Here is a 25,873-nt window from a genome sequence, read left to right on the forward strand (position 1 = left end):
CAGCGGTGATAACAGCTGACAGTCTGAGATCACCGTTCCCCACCACAGTCGCTGTAGATACTCTCCCGGGGCCTCCGCTCCCCAGCACTTCCTCCCCGGTAGCTTCTGTCATGGCATGCACTGACTGAGCAGTGCGAGCAACGACATAGGGAAAGTGCAGCTCGCAGCTTACACTGCGGGCTCCACAAAGATGGCCGCGATCTCCTCCCACATCTGCGACCTGGACAGCCCAGTGTATATGCCCAGGTCACAGCTAGAGGCAGGAGGAGCGGCCTCTAATGGTAGAGATACGGTAGGAGACCGACCACAGTTTCTTATGCCCATGGCTGCCATAAGTGAGGTGTGTAAATGTCCTGCTTAGACTCTTACACACCCACCAAATGAAAATGGCAGCCCCCAGTGGCTAATGTAAAAATGAATAAATAAAAAAGTGGTACATTTAATTTTGTATTAAAAATAATTGATTACATAGTCAATAATAATACAAAATTAAAAATTACAGCACCTTCCCTTTAAGATACAGGTAACATGGAAACCCTCTATTTTCCCATTGACAGATGACGGACCTGTGCGGGGGTTTGTTAATTGTGAGTTGAGTTGAAGGGTTTATTGGTAGCATGTCGGGGTACATAACATTTTTTTGTTTACTTTTTTATATGACTTTTTAATCACTCTTTCTCCATTGTTTTCTTTGTCAGTTTGATAAAAAGCCTATATTTTTAGTATGTAATTTATTTTTTTACCATACAGGATAAATAATGTTACAGAATGAATAGCTCCGGGTGTGCCGGACACGTCAATAGCAAATATGACAACTATCGGCACCCTGTGATCGCATCGCATAGGGATCAATTGGGTGATAGAGGGGGCCCCCTCCTATTCACAACCATCTAAATGCCGCAGTCACTATTGACCACAGTGTATAGCCCTGATTGTTGCTTGACCATCAGTTAAGCTGAGCTCCTGGTGGGAATTGTGCGGGCTCAACTCTTGAGCCTACATGATCACCATGACATGCCTGTACATCTTATCTATGGCAACATCTTCCCAATTGTGATGTACAATTACATCATATAGCGAGAAGGGGTTAAAGGACCAGCTGTTCTCACACGGCAATCTCTTTTTCTTTTGCAGAGACAACGTCTTAGTTTCTATCGGCACTTGCTGCTGTCACTTAAGTGTCTTGAAAAGATCGTTAAAGAAAAAAAATTTGATAAATGTTTCTGCCCAGTCTCAAGCCAGGGACCTTTCGCATGTTAGGTGAACGTGATAACCACTACACTACAGAAACTCCTGTTTGATTTTGTTTTTACGCTTGAGCCGGGACAAAGGTCCAACTTGCAGGCTGGACTCTGCTGTGGATCAGTTTGGACGTGCTGGATTTCTCCTCTTCTGTGGACCATGATTAATCTGGTGCATTTTATGACTGTCTGGTTTAAATTTGCACTGTAGAACCTAAGATGAAAACAAAATGAGCAAATACCCTGCAGTAAGTAAATAAATCCTAATATTACATGTAGATAACATGGGGGACTTAGGTAACACTGTTTTTTAAAAAAAAAAGTAAACTACATCCATCCCACCACGACAAGGTGTACCTGAATCGGACGGCACCTAAATCTTGTAGTTCACCTCAGCAGACGGAAAAATAGATTAGGGCAGAGGAGGACCATCCCTGACTGTTCAGACACCTGTCCGTGGAAAGCTATATAAGCAAAATGAACAGCTCAAAATAAGGGGAGCCACACCCCTGTTTGTAGAAAGTACAAAAACTAAAAAAAAAAGAAAAAAAATTGAGCCAGAGCACATGTTGGTGCAATGAATAGGTGCGCATTCACACTGTGGTCATTTAACAGACTGGACCTGAAGATAGAAACAAATACCCTGGAGTATGTAAATAAGTAGATTATAGCAATAGTCAGCCGACCTATTTAAACAGGAACAGATTTCTCAGAAATAATCAAATTAACAGCAAGGAGAGACTCTGATATAAATACAATATAATTTTTAATGAATAATTCTAAAAACCTAAAGGGGTTGTCCCATTAACAAATTTAGTTTTAATTAATAGATCTTGAAATAATAATAACTTCCACAATTGGATGTGTTTAAAAAAAAAGTTTCTGTGCTGAGATAATTGTATAAATGTGCCCCTGCTGTGTACTGTGTAATGGCCGAGTTTGACCGTGAACTATGATGAAATCACTGAGCTCAGCGCAGGACTGTGAGAAGCGGTGATCTCACTGAGGTCACTGCAGTTCATGGGCCTGCTCTCGCTGCAGCTCATTCTCCCGTACATGCCGCACAGTTGGATTACGGCATGGGACAGTGTTGATTCTTTCCACCTTGGACAGGTTAGGGATATGGTTGTTTGTTTTTTTACAGGGGACAATGGCTTCAATGGATTAGGTGTTAAGATGTGTATAACTGTCTTTTTTATTTTTAAAGAAATGTGTAAAACAGTGTGTGGACTTTTATTTCTAATAAAGGATTTTATTCAGGCTGTATGTTTATTTACAATATGACTATGGGGTTAGTTATGGGGGTGTCTTATAGACCCCTCTCAATTACTAACCCCTGGGCTTCGTGGCAGCTGCCAATACAAGGCTGACATGAACCCCAACCTTACTACCCCACTTGCCACTGCACCAGGGCAAGTGGGAAGAGTGGAGGCTAAGCCCCAGAATTGGTGCATCTTTCTGGGGTCGCTGAGGGCTAATGTTATTAGCTTCAGAGGGGGTCAGGATCCATGGCCCCTTCCCTGGCTAGTAATATTAGCCCCCTGTGGTCGGATTTCCCTCTGCTGGTTATGAAAATGACGCGGGAGCTCACTACAATATTTTAATTTAATTCTTTGTTACACACAATGTACACTGCGGGTGCTGAATACAACTCCCATCATTGTTGCTCTCGCTGATCGCAGGTAGAGCAGGCGGCAATGATGTGAGCTTCCTTCAGCACCTGGCGCTGGGGAACAGAGGGAACTGTACTGCTGATTCCCAGGCGCCGGTACGTGTCACACTGATGACGCACGGATGTCATCCATGTGTCATCAGTGTGCACGTGTGTGGGACATTTTGCGGCCCGTGCTGCGTTCAAAAAACGGACATGTCAGCGTGTTTTGCTTACTGACACACGGTCCGTGGAAACACACTGACATGTGCGCAGACATGTATATTTCAGTGGGTCTATGTGTGTAAGTGGCTCCTTTATGTTTGAAAAACTGTCACCACTCATACCAGAGATACTGATGTGTGTAGAGGGCCTTAATCTGAGCTCCTGGTGGGAATTGTGCGGGCACAACTCCTGAGCCTACATGATCACCATGACATGCCTGTACATCTTATTTGGGAGAACATCTTCCCAATTATGATGTACAATTACGTCATATAACGAGAAGGGGTTAAAGGTCCAGCTGTTCTCACACGGCAATTTATTTTTATTTTGCAGAGACAACTTCTTGGTTTCTCACGGCACTTGCTGCTGTCACTCACGTGTCTTGAAAATAATGTTAAAGAAAAAAAATGTAATAAATGTTTCTGCCCGGTCTCGAACCGGGGACCTTTCGCGTGTTAGGCGAACGTGATAACCACTACACTACAGAAACTCCTTTAGGTTTTCTTTTTTATGCTTCAGCTGGGACAAAGGTCCAACTTGCAGGCTGGAGTAAATCAGCTGTGATCTTCCTGGAGGCACAGAGTTACAGCTGTAGGGTACTGGGGGTGTCTGCACCATCATTCTGCAATGATCTGACAATTTTGTTTTCCAACAAAATTCATTGGATGAGAAGAAATGATCAAGATGTAACCTCAAATCAAGGTCTTTGTGTTTTTGAATGTTTGTTAGCTCCTTTAAAAGTGTACATTTAACAAAACTAGGAAACAGAGTTCATATAATTTGTTTGACTATTGAAAAGGTGTTGAGGGACAATTTATGCAATGTGAGATCATATTTATAAAAAAATGTTTCTGCCCGGTTTTGAACTGGGGACCTTTCGCGTGTAAGGCAAACGTGATAACCACTACACTACAGAAACTTCCTGAGTGTTCAGGGTGACACAAATCTTTCAGGTGAAGAGTTTATGTGGATGTTTCTCCCTTTGATGTATTGTGGCAGCGCATGTCTTCTTTTGATCTTGTGCTTTTGTCATTGTGATCGCTCCTCACAATCCTGCCCTCACCTTCCATTGAGGCTTCAAGTTGAGGCTAAATCACACTTCAACAAAATCCTCACACGCCAGATACACAAGTGGCCACCACTCTCCAAGTAAACGGGGTGGTTAGTCCCCAAAAACACACACTGCTCTCAAAAAGTCAAGAAAGTTCAAACTTTAAAAAGGTTTTGGATTCTTTAGAGCAAACAAGGACCCAACTTATTAAACTTTCTTATAAAAAGTAGAGTGCTTACAAAAAAGGGTAACAAGACTAAACAAGGTGAGCTACAAAAGGAGAGAAACAGTAAAAGCCCAAATGCTTACAGTCAATAGACTCAGACTTTTATATTAATAGGAGCAAAGAAAAACTGTAGCACTCACCGTGGATAAAAAGTTATTCCTTTATTGCATTCCGGATGGAGAATACAGATAGAAATAAGAGCTCTGACTGTTTCACTCTGTCAAGCGCTTCAACCATGTTCTTTTCTTCACCCAAATCCCCTTATAACCTGTTTTTCCAAGGTGAGTGGACCCATGTTAAAAAAAACCTAACAATTAAATAGTAACACAATTTACCTAGACAATTCACAAATGCATTAGAAAAACGTTTTCACATCTTTTAGAAAGGGACTTAAATAGTTTCTCTCATTTAACCTTAGTGGTCCCAAAACTTCCAATCTTAAAATAAGTTCCACTTCCTTTTGTAATAATATATATCTATCTCCCCCAGATGGTAGGGGTTTGACACGCGCCATTCCCACACATTGCATTGCTCGTGGATTGCCACCATGGACTTGCCACATGTGCTGCATCAATCGTGGCGAGCCCACACCTGTTCCCGAGGATCTCATATACTCATCAAACGTTTGAACATTGGGTGAATTATTTTACCAATATAATAAAAACCGCATTCAGAATTTACTAAATAGGCTACGTAATCACTTCTACAGGTCATAAATTGTTCTACATTAACCCATAAGTCTCCAATTTAGAGATGCAAACCAGTGATTAACTGCATACAATATTTGCAATGACGGCATTCTTGATTCCCTCTCAGTAATGTTTTGGATAAAAATCTCTCCTTAAATTAGTACTTCTTCTAAAGGATATGAATGTTTTTTCAGATGCAACTTCAACCAGTGTAGAGTCATACTTAACCCCTTAATGACCACAGCATTTTCCGTTTTTGTGTTTTCGTTTATTGCTCCCCTTGTTCCCAGAGCCAGAACATTTTTATTTTTCGGTCAATATGGCCATATGAGGGCTTATTTTTTGCGGGACGAGTTGTAGTTTTGAACAACGTCACTGGTTTTACCATATCATGTACTGGAAAATGGGGAAAAAAATCCAAGTGCGGTGAAATTGCAAAAAAAGTGCAATACCACAGTTGTTGTTTGTTTTATCACGTTCACCGAATGCTAAACCTGACCTGCTATTATTATTCTCCAGGTCATTACGAGTTCGTAGACACCAAACATGTGCAGGTTCTTTTTTAGTTAAGTGGTGAAAAAAAAATCCAAAGTTTGCTAGAAAAAAAAAAGTCGCCATTTTCCGAGACCCGTAGCACCTCCATTTTTTGGGATCTGTGGTCAGGTTATGGCTTATTTTTTTCACGCCGAGCTGAAATTTTTATTGATACCATTTTGGGGTAGATCCAATGTTTTGATCGCCCGTTATTGCATTTTATTGCAATGTTGTGGCAACCAAACGTAATTCTGGAGTTTAGAATTATTTTTCTCGTTACGCCTTTTACCGATCAGATTCATTATTTTTTTTATATTGATAGATCGGGCGATTCTGAACGCGGCGATACCAAATATATGTATGTGGTTTTTTTTTATTGTTTTATTTTGAATGTGGCGAAAAGGGGGTGATTTAAACTTTTATATCTTTTTTTTTTTAAATATTTTTTTAAACATTTTTTTTCACACTTTCTGCTTGCTTCAATAGTCTCCATAGGAGATTAGAAGCTGCAGTTATCTGATTGTTTGTTACACACAGGCGATGATCAGATCGCCTCTGTGTAGCATAAATGCTCACTTGCATTGAGCGCCGACAACCGGGCGGCGCTTATAGCAATCTAGAGATGACAACCACAGGGGTCTGCTGCAGACCCCAGGTTGTCATGCCAACCCATCGGTGACCCGCGATCACGTGACAAGGTCACCGATGGGCGGAGTCAGTGACACGCTTCCCGGAAGTGCGAGTTAAATGATGGTTTCAGAGATTGACAGCGGCATTTAACTGGTTAACAGCCGTGGGTGGATCGTGATTCCACCCACGGCTGTTGCGGGCACATGTCAGCTGTATAAATCAGCTGACATGTGCCTGGTTCAGTGCGGGCTCAGCGCCGGAGACCGTGCTGAACTGGGGGTACCGACGTGATGCGTACTAGTACACACCACGTCGGTAAGGTGTTAATATGTGCTATATTTGAAAGAAAATGTAAATTTTTTATGTTTAGTTTTTTTTCTCAATATTTTATAAATTCAAAGAATTGTATCTCAGAACCTGCCCAGACAATTTAATATGTCATCTATAAACCGGTGGTACAATTTTAGATACTTTAAAAATGGATTATTAATATTATAGATCATCTGATCGTCAAATTTCTCCAAAAAAATATTAGCAACAAGTGGGGCTACGGGCGTCCCCATTGCGGTTTCTTTTATCTGTGTAAACCAGCAGCTATCAAAAGTAAGAGTTGTGATTCCGGTATGCAATAAAGGAATAACTTTTTAGCCATGAAGGGAGTGCCAGAGTTTTTCCTTGCTCCTATTCACATTTGCCAGTTTTCTGTTGAGCACTGTCTGTGGCTATGATATAACTGACTTGGGACTTAAACAATGATTTATCGGTCGACCATGACAGCACCACGAGAGGGAATCCGCCCACCAAGGACAGGAAACCTACAGGCTTAAAAGGGGGCGGCCCTCCCTCTTGCCTCAGTTTGGTTTCCTGTCCTTGATGGAGGAAGCCGGTCGCAGGCGAAAGAACGTGGATGGCGACGGCTGTTGATCCTGCGCCCCTGTCTGGGGACGGCAGCTCCAGCGTTGGCCTATGCTCGTGCGCCCCTATATGGGAGAGGCACAGCATCCTGAGCACTGGGGGTTCCTTTTGCAGTGGGGCTGCGCCCCTGTCTGGGGTGGCTTCCCCTTTTCTGCCTCAAGCCAGGTGCGCCTCCCGTGGGAGTGTAGGCCCTGGCTGAGCCCCAAAAGTGCGGTGGGGTCTGCATCCCGAGTGGGGGTGACAGCCCACCATCACCCTCCGTAAGTATGGGGAGGGGGGGCGAGGGCCAAGGCGATTGTGTCCCCTCGCCCTGCCCTGGGTGAACGCAGCTCGGTGCATCGCTAAAGCGCGGCTTACCTGAGGGAGCGCTGACAGCATGCGTCCTCGCGCGAAGCTCGTGCGGCACGTACTTCCGGGTTTCGTTAAGTCGTGGCCCGATGACGTCACCGCGACTCGGCGATCATGTGCCGGTGTCAAAAGAGCGGGAAATTCAAGAAAAAAAAAAAAAAATGGAAAAAATGTGCTGATGCACTGCTAGAGGGGAGGAGTCAATACCTATTTAAACTATCAGGTAACATGGCTCAGTGCTTCCCAAAGCTTCATTCTTTCATTATGGAGTCTGAAGGTGTCCAGTTGCAGCAGCAGCAGGTGGAGCAGCCGCCATCTTCACCATCTTAGCGGCTGTCTGGGGAGCCCCAAAAAACGCATCGCGCACGTGGTTCTGGTAGCCGGTCCTCAGGAAAACGGAGCTCGGGGTCTAGGTCTGGTCACCATACCTCCGGTAGAACGGACAAATCTGCAGCCTCTAGGGAAGGTCCCCCGGCTGAGAAGGGTCCTTCCTCCAATCCGGTACCAGCTGTTTTTTCTTCCTGAGCCGCCTGGGTAAGTGATCTTCGAGTAAGTTCACTTAGTAATATGGTATCCCTTCTCCCCTTCTAAATTTTAACAGGGGAAGAAATGTACCGCCAAGGCAAGGCATATACAGTGTGCGCTATGCAAGTCTCTTCTTCCTGACGGATACCCTAAAAAGCTATGTCAGTTATGCATAAACCAGACACTGGCAGAAGAGGGTCCTGCTCTAACTTCTGGTTTAAAAACCTTAGTTAAAACAGATTCACAAGGTCCTCTCCAAGAGAGTTAAAGAGAAAGTGAACTCGGACTGTGAGATCCCCTTAGTCTTGGATGACCCCCTATCCTCTCCCTATGAGTCGGATTCAGATAGTGCAGCCTTTTCCTCAGCTTCCTCCTCTGATAGTGATGTGGGACAAAATTGCTTCCCCCTTGGTGAAGTGGACGGATTGATTAAAATGGTTCGGTCCACTATGGGCATCACAGAGGCCAGGCAGGAGAAGTCAGTCCGGGACGTTATGTTCGGGGAGCTGGGTCAAAGGAAGAGAAGGAGTTTTCCGTTGAACTAAAAGATTCAGGGCTTAATCCTTAGTGAATTGAAAAAAACGGAAAGGAAGGGCGCTCTACCTCCATTCTTCAAAAGGAAGTACCCCTTTAAGGAACCAGCCTCTTCCTCCTGGGAAAAAGCCCCCAAGATAGATGTGGCCATTTCCAAAGCCTCTAAGAGTTCCTCCCTTCCCTTTGATGATATGGGAGCTCTTAAAGACTCCCTGGATAGAAAGGCTGATTCTTTCCTTAGAGTTACCTGGGAGACTTCGGCGGGAGCCCTAAAACCCGCAGTGGCAGCTACTTGTACCGCCAGGTCCCTAATGATCTGGCTGGACCAGCTTGAAGCCCATCTTAAAAACAATACCCCCAGGAAGGAAATCTTGGCGGACATGTCTCTTCTTCAGGGGGCGGCAGCCTTTCTAGCGGACGCATCGGCAGATTCTGTCAGATTAGCAGCAAGATCGACCGCCATGTCTAACTCGGCCCGGAGAGCCGTGTGGCTAAAATGTTGGCCGGGGGACATTCATGCGAGGACAAGACTCTGCGCTATCCCTTGTGAAGGGGGACATCTTTTTGGGTCGGTTCTGGATGAGCTACTGGATAGAGCAAGTGACACAAAAAGGGGCTTCCCTAACCTATCTGCCCCCACGTACAAACGTCCTTTTCAGAAAAGAAGGTTTCTACGTAATAAGCGCCAGAAGGCTCAGGATAAATGGGAAGACTGTAGACCGAAAGGTAAAGGGCTCCTGTTCGGATCCTCTTCTGCTAGCCAAGGCCCCCGAAAACCGAGCCAATGACTCACGGCCCAGGTAGGGGGGAGGTTATTGGGCTTCTTATCTGCCTGGACAAATATTTCTTCTAATAATTGGATCCTTGGTCTGGTAGGTTCCGGCCTGAGACTCGACTTTCAGCGAGTCCCTCGTGGGAGGTTCGTCCTGAACCCAAACCGGTCCTCAACAAGGGAGCAGATAGCCCTACAAGTGGAGGTCCTGAATCTGGTCCATAAGGCCGTCTTAGTGGAGGTCCCGATAGCAGAAAAGGGACTGGGGTTCTACTCACCGTTATTTTTGGTCACTAAACCTGACGGATCCTTTAGGTGTATTATTAACCTTAAGGCCCTGAATAAATTTTTGTTAATTCCCACCTTTAAAATGGAGTCCATTAAGTCTACTATAAAACTATTGTTTTCAGGCTGTCACATGGTAGTTTTGGATCTAAAGGACGCATATTACCATATACCTATACACAGAAGCTTCCAAAAATACCTCAGAGTGGCCTTGGTCATAGGAGATGAAATCAAACATTTCCAATTTGCGGCCTTGCCATTCGGTCTCGCTATAGCCCCTAGAGTATTTACGAAGGTGATAGCGGAGGTGATGGCTCATGTACGGGAACATAATGTGTTAATTATCCCTTACTTAGATGATTTTTTGATCATTGGGGACTCAGCCTCTCAATGTGTCTCCCATCTTAAATTGGTCTCCTCTATTCTGGAAGACCTGGGCTTGATTCTAAATCTGGAGAAATCCAGGGTAGTCCCTTCGAGAGTACAGCAGTTCCTAGGTATCATGCTAGACTCAGACCTCCAGATGTGTTTCATTCCAGACGCCAAAAAACAGAAGGTTAAAAGGCTGGTGGAAGGAGCTCTTGCGAACCCGGTCATGTCCCTTAGGGCTGCAATGTCCTTACTTGGTACCCTAATATCTTGTCTGCCGGGGGTAATGTGGGCACAATACCACTCCAGAGTTTTACAGTGGGACGTCCTACAGAATGAGGTCTTGTTACGTGGGCACTTGGAGAGACGGATGTTCTTATCTCCTCGGTCTATTGACTCTTTACAGTGGTGGGTGAATTTAGAAAACTTATCTTAAGGAGTTCCCTGGGTGGTCAGAATATCTGAAATAATTACAACTGACGCAAGTCTACATGGATGGGGAGCTCACTTGGGGGATATGATTGCCCAGGGGTTCTGGTCGGACGCTGAGAGAGCTCTTTCCTCTAATACCAGGGAACTACTGGCAGTTGATAGGGCTGTTAATCATTTCTTACCATTCCTTCACAATAAGAACATTAGGATCCTGTCTGATAATAATATAGCAGTAGCTTATATTAACCATCAGGGGGGTACTCGTGCTGGATCGCTAATGAGAGTGGCAGATCATCTCTTTCAGATCTCGGAACGCCATCTCCTCTCTTTGACAGCCCTCCACATCAAAGGGAAAGAAAATTCAAAGGCAGATTTCTTAAGCCGTCATTTTTTAAGGCAAGGCGAATGGGAACTAAAACAGGACATTTTTTCCCTATTAGTCCGGAAATGGGGTCTTCCGGTGGTGGATCTCTTCGCCACAAAGCAAAACCAGAAGACAAAGGTTTTTTGCTCCCTAGATCCGAGAGAAAGGCCCCTGACAGTAGACGCTCTCCAAATCCCTTGGAACTTCAGTCTGGCCTATGCCTTCCCACCGTTAAACCTTCTGCGTATGGTGCTAAGAAAGATCAGAGAGGACAAGGCAAGGGTCCTCTTGATCGCCCCCTTTTGGCCCAAAAGCCTGGTTCTCATGCCTCAGGAACATGTCCATCTCGGACCCTTGGGTCCTGCCCGAAGTTCCGGATCTCCTCAGCCAGGGTCCAGTGCTCCATCCGCGAGCTTCGGGCCTCCACTTGACGGCGTGGAATTTGAGAGGTCCCTGCTGGAACTAAAAGGGTTTTCCCAGAGTCTAGTATCTACTTTATTACGTAGTAGAAAGCCTGTCACTACCAAAATTTATGCAAAAATTTGGGACAAGTTTTTATCGTTTTCTAAATCTTCAGTGGATAAGGGAGCGCCAATTGGGAAGATTTTAGATTTCCTACAAAGCGGCTTCAAGCTGGGGTTAGCAACGAGCACCTTGAAGGTCCAAGTGTCGGCACTAGGTGCTCTCTATAACTGTGTCCTCGCAGAAAACTATTGGATTTCCCGCTTTATAAAAGCAGTAGGTAGGTCCAGGCCGGTTACCAAAACTAATGTCGTTCCATGGGACCTAAACCTGGTTCTGAAAGCGTTAGCTGGGTCACCCTTTGAGCCGATAGATTCTGTATCCCTGAGTTCTATTACCCTCAAAACAGCGCTTCTTGTAGCCCTAACATCTGCTAGGAGGATTGGTGATATTCAGGCTCTGTCCTCTGGCCCTCCCTTCACCCAGGTTCTGGACGACAGAATCATTCTTAGAGCAGATCCAACATACTTGCCTAAGGTAGCTTCCCGGTTTCATAGACTTCAGGAAGTAATATTACCCTCTTTTTGCCTGAACCCTAGTAATCAGAGAGAAGCAGATTTCCATGCTTTAGATGTGAGAAGGTGTGTGGTTAGGTACCTTGCTGTCACTCAGCCCTTTAGGAGAGATAGTTCCTTGCTTATCTCCTATCAGGGGGTTAGGAAGGGGCTTAAGGTCTCTAGATCCACCATAGCTAGATGGATTAGGGAGGCCATTACGCTAGCCTATGTATCCAGCGGAGAGGAAGCACCGCATGGCCTGAAAGCTCACTCTACCCGGGCGGTGGCAACCTCACGGGCAGAGAGGTCTGGCGTCTCGATGGAGGACATATGTAAGGCAGCTACCTGGTCTTCTCCATCTACCTTCTATAAGCACTATAGACTAGATCTGGGTGCTTCGTCTGACCTCACATTTGGGAGAAGGGTGCTCCAAGCGGTGGTCCGTCCCTAGAATCTTCATCTCTGCAATTCTCTCGTGGTGCTGTCATAGTCGACCGATAAAGAGATTAGTTACTTACCGGTAACGGGATTTCTCGGAGAACATGACAGCACCCTTATATTCCCTCCCCTCACCCCTTTTTGGGAGCACTTCTTATGTTTTCATTCTTTATTCTCACACATTAGTGTTGTAAGAAAATGTATATACTGGTTGTTTCATGATTATGTTGCTATGTCTACTAACCGGGCGGTCCTCTCAATGCTCTGTAATCCAAACTGAGGCGAGAGGGAGGGCCGCCCCCTTTTAAGCCATCTCCATATACTACTCCATTAATTTAATTGCAGATATTAGTAGTGCCGACCTACCCTCTTTTTATTTGTATTTTTTTATATCTGTGTTCCTGGGCTCAGATTTTGAAGAAACCAACAACTCCTAAAAATAAACATTCATGATGTGCAGAGTTTACACGTGCACATATTTTCAGACATTAGGCCAGGGCTACACTGCGACTTTTTGTAGCGCTACTGACTGACTGCCTTTTGAAACTCACGGTTAGCATGTAACAAACTCCCCTACATCCAAGAGTTCTTCGTTTCTAACTCCCTTAACCTTCTGACTCTCACTTTCTATCCTGTGACATTCCACTCTCATTATGGGGGATTTTAATATCCCCATTGATAATTATATAATCCTCTCTCCCCATCTGCCACTCATCTTCTTTCTCTATCCTCCTCCTTTGCCTTTCACAACTCACTAACTTTCCTACTCATGATGACAGGAATACTCTGGACCTGATCTTCTCCCGCCTCTGCTCAGTGCATGACTTTACTAACTCCCCGCTCGCGCTCTCTGACCATAATCTACGTTCATTCTCTCTCAAGAACTGTCTCCCCACTCGGGACACCGCCACTTACCGCACATACAGAAATTACGTGCCATCTTATGAACAATCTACAGCAGGGGTGGGCAATGAATTTTCCAGAGGGGCCACATGAGAGACCGTTACTGTTGTGGAGATCTGAACCAATAGGCTGAAATTAATTCTGCTCAATATTAATATTAACATTAATTACTTTATATTAGTTGTATCACTTCATATTGAGCAGAATTAAGTATGTAGACATCCCCTATATGCTGTTTGAGCACACACACAGCCCCCTATATACCGTAAGAGCCTCCACATAGCCTCCCCATGGTCAGCATGATCCTTCACATAGACTCCCCATGGTCAGCATGAAGACCCCCATAGCCTCCCCATGTCCAACAGGAGACCCCATAGCCTCCCCATCTCCATCAGGAGACCCCCATAGCTTCCCCATGTCCAGCAGGAGACTCCTATAGCCTCCCCATGTCCAGCAATTGACCCTCATAGCCTCTTCATGCCCTGCAACTGACCCCCATAGCCTCCGCATGTCCTGCTACTGACCCCCATAGCCATGAAAAAAAACACCACATAATCATCTCGCTCGCGTTCCCGTTGCCCGGGCGCTGTGCCTCTGCTCCTGTCTCCGGTGTGCAGTGCCCAGCTCAGCTGAGCTGAGCTGACGCGATGAAATGATGTCATCGCGTCAGCAGTCTCACTCGCTGATTGGTGGAAGAAGTGGCTGGCGGCGCCACGGGGCCGGATGTGGTCCGCGGGCCGCACATTGCCCAGGTCTGATCTACGGACATCTTTGGCTCCAAGCTCCTCCCTCTCCTGTTCAGATTCAGCATTGTCACATTACAATAATACACTGCACAATGTCCTGGATGAAGCAGCACCTGTTACACTCGGAACGTCCCTGCACAAATGACTAACCCTGGCACACGCCGCAAAAACATTTTCTCCGGCGTTGCTCAAGGTGTGCCAAGTATCAGTGGAGAAAATGACTTTCAGCAGAAAACTTCATCCACTATAAGTTCATGCTCAAGACTTACAACTGTGCTTTTCATCTGGCTAAACAAGTCTACTTCACCGCCCTCATCACTTCACTAGCCGGCAATCCAAAATGACTCTTCAAAACTTTCCACTCCCTCCTGAGCCCTAAAGTACAGGTGTGCAATGTATAGGTGTGCATTCACACTGTGGTCATTTAACGACCCTGCCTCCTGTGACCCCTCTCCACCACAGCCAGTAAGTTACATTCGGATTATAAGACGCACCCCCATTTTTCTCCCAAATTTGGGGGGGGGGGAGTGTTTCTTATAATTCTGAAAAATATGGTATTTTGTTACCAAACTTTTCCTGGTTTTGTCAATACCCCAAATATTGTCAGAAACTACAGTTTGGGCACACTCAGAAGGGAGGTGCGGGGACATTTGGATTTGGGTGCACAGATTTTTTAAGGGCGGAGGATCCATGTTACTTTACAGTGTCTTTAAAGGGAAGGTGCCATCAAAAAAAAAAAATTTTCTCAGCATTTGAAAAATGTAAAGTATGAATGTTTTCATTTTTTTTTAAAATATTATGATTTATTTTTAATGAAGTAAAATATGAAAAATAATTGTAAAATATTTTATATTTCCACTTTTAACCCCTTAATAACATCTGACGTACTAATACGCGTCTGTGCCCTGGGACTTAAGAGCCAGACCCGTATTAGTACGTCATCGCGATCGCGCGCGCACACAGGCTGTGCGGGCGCGATCGCCGCCGGGTGTCAGCTGATTGTCACAGCTGACACCCGGTACTATGTGCAGGGAGCGGTCATGCACCGTTCCCAGCACATTAACCCCCGCGATGCTGCGATCGAAGTCGATCGCGGCATTGCGGGGGCAAGGGGAGGTGATCGGCGATACTCACCTCCTCTTCCGGCTTCCAGCGCAGTCTGCAAAGGCTTCCCGGGTGTTGCCATGACGACCCGATGTCGTCATGACAACATCCGGGTCACCAGAGAGCAGGAAGATTGCTTGGACATGCGCAGTGCATCTACAAGCAATCTTCACACTGTGCACTTCTGACAGCCTTCATGGCATAGGGATGGTGCTCCATTCCTGTGCCATGCAGGCGCTCAGAAAAAAAAAAGTGAAAGTCCCAGAGTGGGACAAAGTAATAAAGTGTATAAACTGTGTGAAAGTGGAAAAAAAAAAAAAAAAAAAAGTGCAAAAATATTATAAAAAAATAAAAAAAATAATACACCAAAAATAAAAATATAATGTACCCATCAATAAATATTATTATAAAAAAAATAAAAAAAAAACAATAAAAGTACACATATTTGGTATCGCCGCGTCCGGAACAACCTGACCTATAAAACTGTCCCACTAGTTAACCCCTTCAGTGAACACGGTAAAAAAAAAAAAACGAAGCAAAAAACAATGCTTTATCAACATACCGCCAAACAAAAGGTGGAATAACACGCGATTAAAAAGACGCATATAAATAAAAATGATACCGCTGAAAACGTCATCTCGTCCCGCAAAAAACAAGCCGCCATACAGCTCCATCAGCCGAAAAATAAAAAAGTTATAGCTCTCAGAATAAAGCGATACAAAAAAATATTTTTTTCTATAAAATAGCTTTTATTGTGTATAAGCGCCAAAACATAGAAAAATGATACAAATGTGGTACCGCTGTAAACGTACTGACCCGAAGAATAAAGCTACCTCATCAATTTTACCACACGCGGAACAGAATAAAAAAAAAAAAAAAAAAAACAATTCCTGAATTGTTGGTTTTTGTTTATTCTGCCTCCCAAAAATCGGAATAGAAAGCGATCAAAAAATGTCACGTGCCTGAAAATGGCACCAATAACAACGTCAAGTCATCCCGCAAAAAACGAGCCGTCACATGACTGTCTGCCAAAATCTGGAAAATTATAGCTCTCAAAATATGGCGATGCAAAAACTAGATTTTACAAAAAATGCGTCTTTTAGTGTGTGACAGCTGTCAGTCATAAAAACCCCATATGATTCTGGCATTGCTGTAATCACACCGACCCGAAGAATAAAGTCATCTAATCACTTATACCGCACAAGGAACGGCGTCAAAAATAAACTCTTGGGTTAGGATTGGGCTAGGGTTAGGGCTGGGTTTGGGGCTAGGGTTGTGCTGGGGCTAGGGTTGTGCTGGGGCTAGGGTTGTGCTAGGGTTAGGGCTGGGGTTGGGATTTTTTTCAAAAGTAAGAAAAAAAGATGACGATATGGCGACTAGTGTTGAGAGCAAGTGCTCGCTACTTGAGTTTGCATCGGGTGCTCTGGTATGCATTGAGTATCGTGGGTATTTGAGTGACATGCTCGAGTCTCTGCCCCATATGCTTCGCAGCCAAAAAACTTTACGGGGATTGCCTGCCATGCACGAGCGATCCCCGCATGTTTTTTTTTGGGTGTCTAATAACCGTGAAACATGCGGAGCAGGGACTCGAGCATGTCACTCGAGCACACGCTGTACATGGTGCATACCTGAGTACCCGATGCAAACTCAAGTAGCGAGCACTTGCGCTCAAGAATAATGACAACTTATTCAATATGATGACCTAATGTAAAAAAATTCTGTGCCGTACCTCTGGGTTCAAAATGTTCACTATACACCTTAATAAAATCCTTGAGGGGTATAGTTTCCAAAATGGGGACACTTGTGGGGGAGCTCCACTGTTTAGGCACATCACGGGCTCTCCAAACGCGACATGGTGTCCGCTAACAAATTGAATGGAAAATCGGCTCAAATTGTTAGCGGACGCCATGTTGCTTTTGGAGAGCCCCTGTGTGCCCAAACATTGGAGCTCCCCCACAAGTGACCCCATTTTGGAAACTAGACCCCCCAGGGCACCTATCTAGATGCATAGTGAGCACTTGGAATCCCCAGGTGCTTCACAAATTGATTCGTAAAAATGAAAAAGTGAAAAAAAAAACACTTTTTCATTTTTATGAATCAATTTGTGAAGCACCTGGGGTTCCAAGTGTTCACTATGAATCTAGATAGGTGCCTTGGGGGGTCTAGTTTCCAAAATGGGGTCACTTGTGGGGGAGCTCCAATGTTTGGGCACGCAGGGACTCTCTAAATGCAACATGGTATCCGCTAACAAATTGAATGGAAAATCAGCTCAAATTGTTAGCGGACACCACATTGCGTTTGGAGAGCCCCTCTGTGCCCAAACTTTGGAGCTCCCCCACAAGTGACCCCATTTTGGAAACTAGACCCCCCAAGGCACCTATCTAGATGCATAGTGAGCACTTGGAATCCCCAGGTGCTTCACAAATTGATTCGTAAAAATGAAAAAGTGAAAAAAAAACCACTTTTTCATTTTTATGAATCAATTTGTGAAGCACCTGGGGTTCCAAGTGCTCACTATGAATCTAGATAGGTGCCTTGGGGGGTCTAGTTTCCAAAATGGGGTCACTTGTGGGGGGGCTCCAATGTTTGGGCACGCAGGGACTCTAAATGCAACATGGTATCCGCTAACAAATTGAATGGAAAATCGGCTCAAATTGTTAGCGGACACCACATTGCGTTTGGAGAGCCCCTCTGTGCCCAAACTTTGGAGCTCCCCCACAAGTGACCCCATTTTGGAAACTAGACCCCCCAAGGCACCTTTCTAGATGCATAGTGAGCACTTGGAACCCCCAGGTGCTTCACAAATTGATTCGTAATAATGAAAAAGTGTTTTTTTTTTCACTTTTTCATTTTTACGAATCAATTTGTGAAGCACCTGGGGGTTCCAAGTGCTCACTATGCATCTAGAAAGGTGCCTTGGTGGGTCTAGTTTCCAAAATGGGGTCACTTGTGGGGGAGCTCCAAAGTTTGGGCACAGAGGGGCTCTCCAAACGCAATGTGGTGTCCGCTAACAATTTGAGCCGATTTTCCATTCAATTTGTTAGCGGATACCATGTTGCATTTAGAGAGTCCCTGTGTGCCCAAACATTGGAACTCCCCCACAAGTGACCCCATTTTGGAAACTAGACCCCCCAAGGCACCTATCTAGATGCATAGCGAGCACTTGGAACCCCTAGGTGCTTCACAAATTGATTCGTAAAAATGAAAAAGTGTTTTTTTTTTCACTTTTTCATTATTACGAATCAATTTGTGAAGCACCTGGGGGTTCCAAGTGCTTACTATGCATCTAGAAAGGTGCCTTGGGGGTTCTAGTTTCCAAAATGGGGTCACTTGTGGGGGAGCTCCAAAGTTTGGGCACAGAGGGGCTCTCCAAACGCAATGTGGTGTCCGCTAACAATTTGAGCCGATTTTCCATTCAATTTGTTAGCGGATACCATGTTGCATTTAGAGAGTCCCTGTGTGCCCAAACATTGGAACTCCCCCACAAGTGACCCCATTTTGGAAACTAGACCCCCCAAGGCACCTATCTAGATGCATAGTGAGCACTTGGAACCCCTAGGTGCTTCACAAATTGATTCGTAAAAATGAAAAAGTGTTTTTTTTTTCACTTTTTCATTATTACGAATCAATTTGTGAAGCACCTGGGGGTTCCAAGTGCTCACTATGCATCTAGAAAGGTGCCTTGGGGGGTCTAGTTTCCAAAATGGGGTCAATTGCGGGGGAGCTCCAAAGTTTGGGCACAGAGGGGCTCTCCAAACGCAATGTGGTGTCCGCTAACAATTTGAGCCGATTTTCCATTCAATTTGTTAGCGGATACCATGTTGCATTTAGAGAGTCCCTGTGTGCCCAAACATTGGAGCTCCCCCACAAGTGACCCCATTTTGAAAACTAGACCCCCCAAGGCACCTATCTAGATGCATAGTGCGCACTTGGAACCCCTAGATGCTTCACAAATTGATTTGTAAAAATGAAAAAGTGTTTTTTTTTCACTTTTTCATTATTACGAATCAATTTGTGAAGCACCTGGGGGTTCCAAGTGCTCACTATGCATCTAGAAAGGTGCCTTGGGGGGTCTAGTTTCCAAAATGGGGTCACTTGTGGGGGAGCTCCAAAGTTTGGGCACAGAGGGGCTCTCCAAACGCAATGTGGTGTCCGCTAACAATTTGAGCCGATTTTCCATTCAATTTGTTAGCGGATACCATGTTGCGTTTAGAGAGTCCCTGTGTGCCCAAACATTGGAGCTCCCCCACAAGTGACCCCATTTTGGAAACTAGACCCCCCAAGGCACCTATCTAGATGCATAGTGAGCACTTGGAACCCCTAGGTGCTTCACAAATTGATTCGTAACAATGAAAAAGTGTTTTTTTTTTCACTTTTTCATTTTTACGAATCAATTTGTGAAGCACCTGGGGGTTGCAAGTGCTCACTATGCATCTTGATAGGTGCCTTGGGGGGTCTAGTTTCCAAAATGGGGTCACTTGTGGGGGAGCTCCAATGTTTGGGCACACAGGGGCTCTCTAAACGCAACATGGTGTCCGCTAATTATTCAAGCAAATTTTACAATCAAAAAGTCAAATGGCGCTCCTTCCCTTCCGAGCCCTACAGTGCGCCCAAACAGTGTTTTTTCCCCAAATATTGGGTATCTGCGTGCCCAGGGGAAATTGCACAACAAATTTTGCGGTCCATTTTTTCTTGTTACCCCTGTGAAAATGAAAAGAATTGGGTCTAAAGTAACATTTTTGTGAAAAAAGTTAAATGTTCATTTTTTTCTTCCACATTCAAAAAATTCCTGTGAAGCACCTGAAGGGTTAATAAAGTTCTTGAATGTGGTTTTGAGCACCTTGAGGGGTGCAGTTTTTAGAATGGTGTCACTTTTGGGTATTTTCTGTCATAAAGACCTCTCCAAGTGACTTCAAATGTGATGTGGTCCCTAAAAAAATGGTTTTGTAAATTTTGTTGGAAAAATGAGAAATCGCTGGTCAACTTTTAACCCTTATAGCTCCCTAACAAAAAAAAATTTTGGTTCCAAAATTGTGCTGATGTAAAGTAGACATGTGGGAAATGTTATTTATTAACTCTTTTGTGTGACATATCGCTCTGATTTCAGGGCTTAAAAATTCAAATTTTGAAAATTGCAAAATTTTCAAAATTTTCGCCAAATTTCCATTTTTTTCACAAATAAACGCAAGTGATATCGAAGAAATTTTTCCACAATCATGAAGTACAATATGTCACGAAAAAACAGTCTCAGAATCAGGGGGATCCGTTGAAGCGTTCCAGAGTAATTACCTCATAAAGTGACAGTGGTCAGAATTGTAAAAATTGGCCTGGTCATTAACGTGCAAACCAACCGCGGGGCTTAAGGGGTTAAACACTAGGGGGAGCAGCTGCTGAAATTTGCCATGAAAACCTAGTGTACAACTAGCTCACATTATGTCTGGAGTAAATGTGGCCTGGATCTGCTCACATTTGTGTGAGGTCGCTCCTCTCCTCCCCTTCTGGGTGTTTGTAAAAGGATAAGAAAGAGTGAAGTTTAGGATCACAGTGTGGAGCCATTTTGTTGGTGACTGCCAGTGATACTGACAAGTACAGTGTCACTGAGGACGGCCAGCAGCACTGATTCTGTTAGATGGTGCTGCTCGCTTTATCGTAAGCTGGGGTTACATACGTGGAGTGTATCATGTGCTGAGATTAGATACACTTAGAGTAACACACGCTGGGATTAGATACAGGGCTAAGTGTAGTGTATCACATGATGGGATTAGATATTGAGCTCAGTGGAGTGTATCACTCAGGATAGGATTACACCACTGCTTCCATAAAAGTGGACAGAGCAGTGTCACACATTACATCACTGCTCCCATAGAAGTGTACGGAGCGGGGTCACACATTACATCACTGCTCCCATAGAAGTAGACAGCGAGTTCACACATTACACCACTGCTCCCATAGAAGTGTACAGAGCAGGGTCACACATTAAACCACTGCTCCCGTAGAAGTAGACAGAGCAGGGTCACACATTACACCACTGCTCCTATAAAAGTGTATGGAGTGGGGTCACACATTACACCACTGCTCCCATAGAAGTAGACAGAGCAGGGTCACACATTACACCACTGCTCCTATAAAAGTGTACGGAGCGGGGTCACACATTACACCACTGCTCCCATAGAAGAAGACAGAGCGGTGGTCACACATTACACCACTACTCCAATAGAAGTGGACAGAGCGGGGTTACACATTACACCACTTTATATGGCACTAAAGGGTGTTTACCCTAATAAATAAATAAATAAAAACCGATGGTGGGTTCCCCACTATTTTTGGTACCAGGCAAGGTAAAGCAGACAGCTGCGGACTTATATTATCAGGCTGGAATGTCCCTTGTTTTTTGGGCCCTCTGCAGCCTAAAAATGCCAACTCACAGCCGCCTGAGAATTGGCACATCACATTAGATTGCCCTAAAGCCTGACAATCAGGATACTGATAGTTGGGGTTGATGACAGCTGTGAATTGTCAGATATCACATCTGGCATCAAGCCCTGGGGTTAGTAATGGAGATGGGTCTATCAGATACCCCCACTACTAACCCACTACTGAAAAAAATACACAGACAGAAAAATACATTTTATTTGAATAAAGACTCCCTTACACTTTCCCTGGTTCACCAATTTATTTTTGAAAAAAACAAACAACCATGCAGGTCCGCCGTAGTCCATGGCGCTTCCACGACAATACCCGAATCCGATTTCCAAAGGCTATGGAGCCTTGTTCAGAGAACGACGCTCCATAGGCCATAGCAGCAGCCACTCCAGGTACCGCTGCGCTCCACAAGACCCGGCGGCTGTGATGAGCAGTGACGTCAGTAACTAAACAGCTCATCAGAGTTGCTGAGTCCTCTGTATAATGGCCCCATATAGTGCCCCACAGTATAATGGCCCCATATAGCGCATCCTGGTATATTCACTCTCAATCCAATCCTGGTATATGGCCACACCCCATCCTGGTATATGGCCCATCCTGGTACATGGCCCCATGCTGGGTATATGCTCCCATGCTGGTACATGGCCCCCTTCCTGGGTATAAGGCCCTCCATCCTGGGTATATGGCCCTCCATCCTGGGTATATGGCCCTCCATCCTGGGTATAAGGCCCTCCATCCTGGGTATATGCCCCCATATATTTAATGAAAAGAAAAAAACAAACACTTCTACTCAACTTCCACACTCCCATACAGCGCTGTCTTCTGTGTGCTCTGAAGATGTCAGCGTTGAGCTTTGATAACAGCTGACAGGCTGAGATCACCGTTCCCCGCCACAGCTGCTGCAGATACTCTCCCGGGGCCTCCGCTCCCCAGCACTTCCTCCCCGGTAGCTCCTGTCATGTTACGCACTGAGTGAGCAGTGCGAGCGACGACATAGGGAAAGTGCAGCTCGCAGCTTACACTGCGGGCTCCACAAAGATGGCCGCGATCTCCTCCCACATCTGCGACCTGGACAGCCCAGGGTATATGCCCAGGTCGCATCTAGAGGCAGGAGGAGCGGCCTCTAATGGTAGAGGTACGGTAGGAGACCGACCACAGTTTCTTATGCCCATGGCTGCCCTAAGTGAGGTGTGTAAAAGTCCTGCTTAGACTCTTACACATCCACCAAATGAAAATGGCAGCCCCCTAGTGGCTGATGTAAAAATGAATAAATAAAAAAGTGGTACATTTAATTTTGTATTAAAAATAATTGATTACATAGTCAATAATAATACAAAATTAAAAATTACAGCACCTTCCCTTTAAGCTACAGGTAACATGGAAACCCTCTATTTTCCCATTGACAGATGACGGACCTCTGCGGGGGTTTGTTAATTGTGAGTTGTGTTGAAGGGTTTATTGGTAGCATGTCGGGGTACATAACATTTTTTTATTTGCTTGTTTTATATGACTTTTTAATCACTCTTTCTCCATTGTTTTCTTTGTCAGTTTGATAAAAAGCCTATATTTTTAGTATGTAATTTATTTTTTTTACCATACAGGATAAATAATGTTACAGAATGAATAGCTCCGAGTGTTCCGGACACGTCAATAGCAAATATAACAACTACGGGCACCCTGTGATCGCATCGCATAGGGATCAATTGGGTGATAGAGGGGGCCCCCTCCTATTCACAACCATCTAAATGCCGCAGTCACTATTGACCACAGTGTATAGCCCTGATTGTTGCTTGACCATCAGTTAAGCTGAGCTCCTGGTGGGAATTGTGCGGGCTCAACTCCTGAGCCTACAGGATCACCATGACATGCCTGTACATCTTATCTATGGCAACATCTTCCCAATTGTGATGTACAATTACATCATATAGCGAGAAGGGGTTAAAGGACCAGCTGTTCTCACACGGCAATCTCTTTTGCTTTTGCAGAGACAACGTCTTAGTTTCTATCGGCACTTGCTGCTGTCACTTAAGTGTCTTGAAAAGATCGTTAAAGAAAAAAAATTTGATAAATGTTTCTGCCCAGTCTCGAGCCAGGGACCTTTCGCATGTTAGGTGAACGTGATAACCACTACACTACAGAAACTCCTGTTTGATTTTGTTTTTACGCTTGAGCCGGGACAAAGGTCCAACTTGCAGGCTGGACTCTGCTGTGGATCAGTTTGGACGTGCTGGATTTCTCCTCTTCTGTGGACCATGATTAATCTGGTGCATTTTATGACTGTCTGGTTTAAATTTGCACTGTAGAACCTAAGATGAAAACAAAATGAGCAAATACCCTGCAGTAAGTAAATAAATACTAATATTACATGTAGATAACATAGGGGACTTAGGTAACACTGTTTTGGTCAAAAAAAAGTAAACTACATCCATCCCACCACGACAAGGTGTACCTGAATCGGACGGTACCTAAATCTTGTAGTTCACCTCAGCAGACGGAAAAATAGATTAGGGCAGAGGAGGACCATCCCTGACTGTTCAGACACCTGTCCGTGGAAAGCTATATAAGCAAAATGAACAGCTCAAAATAAGGGGAGCCACACCCCTGTTTGTAAAAAGTACAAAAACTAAGAAAAAAAATTGAGCCAGAGCACATGTTGGTGCAATGAGTAGGTGCGCATTCACACTGTGGTCATTTAACAGACTGGACCTGAAGATAGAAACAAATACCCTGGAGTATGTAAATAAGTAGATTATAGCAATAGTCAGCCGACCTATTTAAACAGGAACAGATTTCTCAGAAATAATCAAATTAACAGCAAGGAGAGACTCTGATATAAATACAATATAATTTTTAATGAATAATTCTAAAAACCTAAAGGGGTTGTCCCATTAACAAATTTAGTTTTAATTAATAGATCTTGAAATAATAATAACTTCCACAATTGGATGTGTTTAAAAAAAAAGTTTCTGTGCTGAGATAATTGTATAAATGTGCCCCTGCTGTGTACTGTGTAATGGCCGAGTTTGACCGTGAACTATGATGAAATCACTGAGCTCAGCGCAGGACTGTGAGAAGCGGTGATCTCACTGAGGTCACTGCAGTTCATGGGCCTGCTCTCGCTGCAGCTCATTCTCCCGTACATGCCGCACAGTTGGAATACGGCATGGGACAGTGTTGATTCTTTCCACCTTGGACAGGTTAGGGATATGGTTGTTTTTTTTTTTTACAGGGGACAATGGCTTCAATGGATTAGGTGTTAAGATGTGTATAACTGTCGTGGCAGCTGCCATTACAAGGCTGACATGAACCCCAACCTTACTACCCCACTTGCCACTGCACCAGGGCAAGTGGGAAGAGTGGAGGCTAAGCCCCAGAATTGGTGCATCTTTCTGGGGTCGCTAAGGGCTAATGTTATTAGCTTCAGAGGGGGTCAGGATCCATGGCCCCTTCCCTGGCTAGTAATATTAGCCCCCTGTGGTCGGATTTCCCTCTGCTGGTTATGAAAATGACGCGGGAGCTCACTACAATATTTTAATTTAATTCTTTGTTACACACAATGTACACTGCGGGTGCTGAATACAACTCCCATCATTGTTGCTCTCTCTGATTGCAGGTAGAGCAGGCGGCAATGATGTGAGCTTCCTTCAGCACCTGGCGCTGGGGAACAGAGGGAACTGTACTGCTGATTCCCAGGCGCCGGTACGTGTCACACTGATGACGCACGGATGTCATCCATGTGTCATCAGTGTGCACGTGTGTGGGACATTTTGCGGCCCGTGCTGCGTTCAAAAAACGGACATGTCAGCGTGTTTTGCCTACTGACACACGGTCCGTGGAAACACACTGACATGTGCGCAGACATGTAGATTTGAGTGGGTCTATGTGTGTAAGTGGCTCCGGTATGTTTGAAAAACTGTCACCACTCATACCAGAGATACTGATGTGTGTAGAGGGCCTTAATCTGAGCTCCTGGTTGGAATTGTGCGGGCACAACTCCTGAGCCTACATGATCACCATGACATGCCTGTACATCTTATTTTGGAGAACATCTTCCCAATTATGATGTACAATTACGTCATATAACGAGAAGGGGTTAAAGGACCAGCTGTTCTCACACGGCAATCTCTTTTTCTTTTGCAGAGACAACGTCTTAGTTTCTATCGGCACTTGCTGCTGTCACTCACATGTCTTGAAAATATCGTTAAAGAAAAAAAATGTAATAAATGTTTCTGCCCGGTCTCGAACCGGGGACCTTTCGCGTGTTAGGCGAACGTGATAACCACTACACTACAGAAACTCCTTTAGGTTTTCTTTTTTACGCTTCAGCTGGGACAAAGGTCCAACTTGCAGGCTGGAGTAAATCAGCTGTGATCTTCCTGGAGGCACAGAGTTACAGCTGTAGGGTACTGGGGGTGTCTGCACCATCATTCTGCAATGATCTGACAATTA

General features: G+C 44.7%; 4 non-coding genes across 4 annotated transcripts; all 4 read right to left on the reverse strand.

Moving 5' to 3' along the window:
• Window positions 1-3,534: 3,534 nt before the first annotated feature.
• Window positions 3,535-3,607, reverse strand: TRNAV-AAC (transfer RNA valine (anticodon AAC)). Its single transcript has one exon. It is a non-coding gene; the product is annotated as a tRNA-Val (tRNA).
• Window positions 3,608-3,963: 356 nt separating this feature from the next.
• TRNAV-UAC (transfer RNA valine (anticodon UAC)) lies at window positions 3,964-4,036 on the reverse strand. The gene has a single exon. It is a non-coding gene; the product is annotated as a tRNA-Val (tRNA).
• Window positions 4,037-23,493: 19,457 nt separating this feature from the next.
• Window positions 23,494-23,566, reverse strand: TRNAV-AAC (transfer RNA valine (anticodon AAC)). Its single transcript has one exon. It is a non-coding gene; the product is annotated as a tRNA-Val (tRNA).
• Window positions 23,567-25,648: 2,082 nt separating this feature from the next.
• Window positions 25,649-25,721, reverse strand: TRNAV-AAC (transfer RNA valine (anticodon AAC)). The gene has a single exon. It is a non-coding gene; the product is annotated as a tRNA-Val (tRNA).
• Between the last annotated feature and the right edge of the window lie 152 nt (window positions 25,722-25,873).

This window comes from Phyllobates terribilis, unplaced genomic scaffold (genome assembly GCF_046119375.1).
Source record: "Phyllobates terribilis strain yellow unplaced genomic scaffold, ASM4611937v1 Scaffold_11__3_contigs__length_659146591, whole genome shotgun sequence".
NCBI classification, from domain to species: Eukaryota; Metazoa; Chordata; class Amphibia; order Anura; family Dendrobatidae; genus Phyllobates; species Phyllobates terribilis.